Genomic DNA, 6,987 nt, shown 5'->3' with positions numbered 1-6,987 from the left:
AGATAGGATTGAGAGGTGACAATTCAAAGAATAAAGTAATAGCGGATGTGATAGGATAAAGGCAAGTATAGTATGGGAAACATATAAAGGTGCGACAAGGTAGACAGAGGCGAGTGTTCTGTTAAGGACTCGTGTTGGTTGGTATATCGAAGGGTAGACGTGAATTCAATTAAGTATTGTAACACAACTCGAAAGAACGGATACTTATACTTATACACGACTCGCCATATTGGCTTGCTGAACCGAACTGAACTGAACTCGTCGCACAAGCGACCTCCTCATACTCTATAAAACCTAGAGAGTTGTAATAACTAAAAAGTTCACTATGTCCCTAGAGAAAAGTTTCCTGTAGCTCACTCTATCGAAAAGAGAAAAAAAGTCAAATACGAAGCAGGAAAATACTCAACAGCGAGCGTCAAGCGACAGCGCGAGCTCGCGCATGGGTATAGACAGAGAAGGCATAGAGGAGAGAGAGGAAGACATTGCGGAGCAATAGCACGTGGTCGGGCACAGTCGGGTATAGAGCAGAATAGTTATAGAGTTTACAAGATAGGATGAGCGAGAAGGAGGACGGAGGCGAAAAGGGGGGTAGGGCAGAAGGAAGTGCGGGAAACGCGGGGTTTATTAAAAGGAAAGGAGCAAAAGAGAGAGAAAGGAGTGACAGCTTGGGGAGTCTAGATGAGATATGGAGAAGGAAGAGAGAAAAAGATGAGCTGGAGAAGAGTAAAATTTTTGGAAAGAGTAAAAAGGTTCCAAGATCGCTAACAGAGATGGCAAAGGAGACCGAATATATTGAGAAGGAAAAAGAATTAAAGGAAATGATAAGAGAGATGAGAGAGGATTTCAAGTGCATGATGGTAAATGTAAAGGAGGGATTCAAGAAGCAGGAGAGAAAGATGAAGGAAAAGATAGAAGAAGTTAAAAAAGAATTCAGGAAAAAAGAGGAGAGATGGATGAAAGAAAGAGAGGAGCTCAAATCAAGAATATAGGAGATAGAACGGAAGTATGAAAAACTGATGAAGGAAGAAAATGGAGTAGTGACACGGGTAAGGGGAGGAGGAGAGATGGAGAGAAGTGTAAAGCAAATAGAAAAAAAGATAGAAATAAGAAAGAGAGAGAGAGAGAGAGAGAGAGAGAGAGAGAGAGAAAGGAGAAGGAGAAACGTCATGGTGAGAGAAACAAAAGGTGGAAGGAAGGAGGTGGAAAAGAGTATTATAGAAATAGTAAAGGAGATAGGAATAGAAACGGTTGTACATGAAAATGATAGAGGGAGGCAGAGATGGAGGAGTAGCACTAACAGTTGTGAGCTTAAAAAATTTAGAGCCAAAAAGGAAGATTATGAATGAAAGGAGAAGGCTGAGAGAAAGGGGAATCAGAATAGATGATGACCTGACATGGAAGGAGAGAAGAATGAGGTGGAAAATAGAAGGCATAGCAAGGAAAGAAAGGGGAGATGAAAAGGGAGTGTGGGTAAGTTATGGAAAAATTCAGATAGAAGGAAGTGGTGAGTGATGGAAATGGGATGATGAGGAAGAAGTACTGCGAGATAATGAAGGCAGGGTGTGGAGGGAGAGGGGAGAAGAGTGAAGATGACTAGACTAGAAGTAGTAGTACGTCGAGCGAGGAGGGAGAGGGAGAGGTTGTGACGGGAGGTGGAAAGGAGATGGATGAGTGTGAAGAAAGAGGGGAAGGGGAAAAAGAAGAGGGGATGCGAAGAAGGAGAGAGAAGGAGTAAGCCGAGGGAGAGAAGGTGAAATAAGGAGAGGAAAGAGAAAGATGGGGGCGGAAGAAAGAGGAGAACAAATAACGCTCGAAAAGGAAGGAGTTCAAGATGACGGTGGTGGCGGAAAATGGATGGCGGGGGGATGAGAGCAAAGGCAAAAGAAGACAAGAGTGGAGCAGGTGAAGATGGAGCATGGAAGGTAGCGTTCTGGAACGTAGCTAAAGTGATGAATAAAAATAAAGAGTTTTGGAAAGGAATAAGAGAATGGGATATAATAATTATGATAGAGACATGGCTGGATGAAAAAGGATGGGGAAAGATGAAAGCAGGGCTACCGAGGAAGTACAACTGAAAGGCGCAGATAGCGAAGAGAAAGAACAAGAAAGAAAAGGCGATAGAGAGAATGTTGTTGAGGATAAGAAAGGGGATAGTAGAAGAAAAAAAAAGAAGGGGAGGAAGAAAGAGGAAGGCAAAATGGAATGCTTAGTAAGGATAGGAGAGGAAAGATGGAGGATAATTGGAGTATACGTGAATAATGATATGGAAAAGAAATTAGAAGGATTGAAGGAGTGGATGGAGACAGTTAGAGAGGACGTGAAAACATTAATAGGAGGTGACTTCAATGCGAGAACAGGAGGAGAAGGGGGGATTTGAAGACAAAGTAGAGCTGATAATGGAAAAGAAAGGGAGAAAGTCAAAAAACAAGAAAGTGAACAAGGAAAGGAGAAAATTAATCGAATTTATTGAGAAAAGGGGATGGTCTATTTTGAATGAGAGCACGAAGGAAGACAAAGATGGGGAGATCACATATTCGAGAGGTAGAGGAGAAACGGTAATAGATTACGTGTTAGGAGAATGGAAGGTGAAGGAAAGAGTAGAGAAATTAGAGGTAGGGGAAATGGTAGACTTGGATTATTATCCGGTAGTGGTATGGATTAGAGGCAAGTGGAGGAGGGAAAGAAAGAGAAAAGGAGAGAGAAAAGTACGAAAGAGAGGAGTATGAAATGAAGAGGGGAGGAGTGAGGATAGGAGAAGGATAGGAGATGTAAGAGTAGGGGAGAGAAGCATTCAGGAAGAAATAGATAGAAGTTTCAGATAGGATAAAGGAATAATAGAGGAAAACGAAGTAGGGAGAAAAACTAGCAACAAAAAAGGATGGTAAAATGAAAAATGCAGAGGAAAAAAGAGAGAGGTAAGAAAAGGGCTGAGGAAATGGAGGAAGGGAGATGGGGAAGCGAGAAAATATAAGAAAAAAAGGAGGGAATAGAGAGAAATGTGCGAAAGGCAGAAGATAGAAGGAAGGACGAAAATGATAGTAAAAGCTAGAGAAGCGAGGATAGAAGGGAAAGTATGGGAGCTAGTAGGTAGAGAGAGAGAAGAAAAAGGAAGAGGATAAATGAGGAGATAAAGGCGGATAAATGGAAGATATATTTTATGGATTTATTAGATGGAGTGGAAAGTAAAGTGATGAGGGGAGATGGGGAGATAGAAAGACAAGAGGAAGCAGAGTTGGGGTTGGGAGAAGTAAGGAATGTTATAAGTAAATTAAAAGATGGAAAAGCGATAGGTGACGGTATACCAAATGAGGTGTGGAAATACGGGGGAGAAGAGTTGGTGAGTTGGGCATGGACATGTGTAAGAGGGTGTGGAAAGGAGAGGGATGGCCGGAGCAATGGAAGGAGAGAGAAATAGTGCCAATTTTAAAGAAGGGGAGGGGGAGAGAACAAAGGACTATAGAGGAGTGACAATAATGGCTTCGTTGTACAAAATATATACAGCCGTTTTGGCCAATAGATTAAGAGAGGAAATCGAGGGGAAGAATTTGGTACCGGGTAATCAGGCAGGTTTTAGAAGAGGAATGGGAACCAGATATATGCTCTGAACTATTTGATAAACAGCAGAATAGGGAGAAAATAAGGAAAAATGGTGGAATTATTTGTTGATCTGAAAGCGGCATTTGATTCGGTGGATAGGGAGGTTTTGATAAAAGCGATGAGGGAAAGAGGGATTTGGTATGTAGAGTAGAGGAGATTTTAAGGGAGACGAAAAGTAGGGTAAGAGTTTTGGGAAGAAAGGGAGATAAATTTTGGACGAGTTAGGCAAGGATACCCGCTCGTTGTTATTTATAATACTACTAGCGGATGTGGAAGATTATATTAGGAAGGGAAGGTGGGGAGAGGTAAAGTTAAAAGGAGAGAAGTTGTACACGCTGATGTATGCGGATGATGTGGCTATACTAGCAGAAGAGGAGCGGAACATGAGATCTATGATAAGCAGACTTAAGAGATATCTTGAAGAAAAAGAGCTGGAACTAAACACAGAGAAAACAAAGAAATGAGATTTAGGAAAGGAGGAGGGTAGAGGGTGAGGTACGACTGGAGGTGAAAAGAAAAGAGATTAGAAGAAGTTAAGGAGTTCAAGTACCTGGGATACACGCTGATGCAAAATGGAGGGCAAGAAGCGCATATAAGAGACAGAAGAAAAAACGGTGATTATGATGAGGGAAATGTGGTGGATAGGGAAAAGGTTATGGGGAAAGGACTGGGATAGAAGGATTTGGTTGTATTACACGTTGGTGTGGATTGTGATGAGTTATGGGGTTGAGGTGTGAGGGTGGAAAAAAAGAAAAGAAATAGAAGGTGTACGTGAAAGATGTCTGAGATGGATATTGGATGTAGATTGGAGGACACTAGTACTTAGTAAAGAAAGAACAAAAAATGAGGATGATGAGGAGGAGAGCGAGGAAGAGAGCGTGGAGATTTGAGAGAAGGTTAAAAGAAGGAATGGGAGGAGAGATAGTAAGAAAACGTTTGGAGGAAATAAAAAAAAGATGGGGAACTGGGAGGATAATAGGTAGTTGGGAACAAGAAAGAAAGGAATTTTATAAAGACATTGTCAGTGAAAAAGGAGAGGAGAAGAGAATGGATTGTAGTAGAATTGAGGAAAAAGAGCGAGAAGAATGGAGAGAAGATAAAAAAGTTAAGATACATGTAGCGGTCTTCCGACCACACACAATTTACCGAGCAATCGGGATAACGGTACGCGCACCGCGCGCGCGCTCACCGATCATGCCCCGAGCGCGTGGGCCCGATGTGCGGCCCGCAAAGCTATACGAGAGTGCCGCCAACAAAGGGCAGGTTTTCTCGCGTTTAATTTTCGACCAAGAAGGAATATAAGGCCTCGCGGCGACGGCCTAGACAGCTTTCGACTGCTCTACAAGCTTGGAGTAGAAGAAGAGTCCTTTTGATAACTTGCCGTCGTCTTGCCGCCGCCTAAGTTACGAACACCGCCGAGACGAGCTGCGCCACTCCGCTCGCCGCCACCGAGACATCCTCAGCGGCCCCTGGACTATCGTCCAGGCCAACAGTGGAAGCTCGTCCCGCTCTATCTCTCGCCGGTGCGACTGACTCGCCCTCCACGTCAAGTCATCTCCACGTGGGACGTGAGAGTCCGACGCTACACCTCTCCTCGATTGTCGTAGACGGTGCCTCCACTCCTGTCGCCGCTGCCGCCGTCACCTGCAGAGAGGGTACACCAGGGGACGCACACCATTCCCCCGGCACGCGTGCACCGAGGTGTGCAACACCAGCCTCCACGCGACACCAGGGAGGTACAGACCGACCAAGAGTGGGAGATCACCTCATCCCAGGAGACTCAGACCGATGATCCACCACCACTCGAGTCACAGGCCACACAGACCGAGGAGCCGGAGCCGTCCTACACTCCACCGGGGACACCGCCTGCCTGGCGGAAGTCCAGCGCATTCCGGAGAACGCGAAAGCAGCCCGCCATCATCTGGCGTGAGCGCATCCGGGAGTGAGAGGGAGAAGAAACCTTCTCAGGGCCACCGCACAAGAAGAGCCCGAACGGCCCTTTTCAGGGCCACCTTCAGCACACTGACATACCAACCTCTGTAGATAGGAAATTGGAAATAAACCACATATTTATTATACACTCAGTCTCTCAGCTCACTCGACGTCCCTACACACGCTGCGGCGTCTCCTACCCTGCGGAGGGCACGCGACGCCCGAACGATAGTGGCAAGCGGCCACAATACAATAAATGGTACAAGGGGATAATGGAAGAGAAGATACCGAAATACTTAAAAAGGGATAGTCAAAGGTGAGGTGGAGAAGGATAGCGAGGTTTAGAGTAAGGAATAAGCTGAGGAAAAGGTTATATTGGGAAGACGTATAAAAAAGGAAATGCAGGATATGCAGGGCAGAGGAGGAGACAGGGGAGCATATATGAGAAAGATGCGTGAGATGGGAAAGCTGCGAGGGAGAAGGATGGCAGAAGACAATGGGGAGGATGCTGGGAGAAGAGGGCAAGGGGGAAAATTGGATGAAGGCAGTGGAAGAAATGAGAGAGGGGAGTGAGGAGGACAGAATAAAAGGATGAGGAAAGAAAATGTATAAGCGAGAAAGAGAAAAGAAGAATAATGGTGAGAATGGAAAACGGAAGTTCCGAAGGCGAGCGCAGCAGTAGTAGATAAGTTAGTTCTAAAATAGTTGTAAGTAGATGTAAGAATAGTGATAAGATCGACTTTAAAAAGTCAATAACAGATAAAAATACCATTCCTCCTATTTATTTTATTTTGCTCACAAAGCTTCTCTTATGAGGAAGCTTGTATTTTATTTGAGGCATAATTATTAGTATTTATTAGTTTGACTTCCTCATAGAGGAAGCTTTATGAGCAAAATAAAATAAGAGCAATGGTAGCGATCTGCAATGATAAGGAAACAATGTGCAAGTTTCTAATTTGCACACTGTAGCAAATTCCACCGCGTTCACTCGAGCGGGCGAGAGGGGAGTGGAAAGAGAAGAAATGCTGGAACTCGTCTCGAGTGAGGCGATAAGGTTTCGGGACTGGGAAAATCCGGAGAATAACTTGAAATGTCCTCACTTGATTTAACACACTTTAATGTTTATTACAGTGGCCTGCGTAGTACTTCGCGAGGCACTAAATTTCGCTGTACTGCAAATCGAAGCGCGTAAGGCTTGCCGCTTGCTCCGGAATGGAGACTCGCGTTGTGAACCGAAGTCGATTTTCTGTTCTCTGAGTTGCACGATCGACGATACAGAGATACTTTTTCCGATCGACGACACGGCGATGTCCTTTAGAAAGTCAGTGGTAAAACTGGGAGTGTCGAGCAACTCCACACTTTTCGGAGTAACAGTCGGAACTTTATTACTCGCGACGGACCGTTCGCTTTGACCGAATCGCACGCAACTCAGACATGATCTGATCTGATCGCGCCGCG

At 44.6% G+C, this 6,987-nt stretch overlaps 1 protein-coding gene across 1 annotated transcript in view; it reads right to left on the bottom strand.

The window, feature by feature from the left end:
- The window catches only part of LOC112454881 (intraflagellar transport protein 80 homolog), a gene marked incomplete at its 5' end in the record, with an annotated part of 105,899 nt that overhangs the window by 83,137 nt on the left and 15,775 nt on the right, over positions 1 to 6,987 (bottom strand). The gene's annotated exons all lie outside the window — the stretch shown is intronic.

The sequence above is a fragment of the Temnothorax curvispinosus genome, unplaced genomic scaffold (assembly GCF_003070985.1).
Source record: "Temnothorax curvispinosus isolate PA1 unplaced genomic scaffold, ASM307098v1 QBEX01005482.1, whole genome shotgun sequence".
NCBI lineage: Eukaryota > Metazoa > Arthropoda > Insecta > Hymenoptera > Formicidae > Temnothorax > Temnothorax curvispinosus.
The sequence above is the reverse complement of the archived record's forward strand: the minus strand, read 5'-3'. Positions and strand labels throughout refer to the sequence as shown.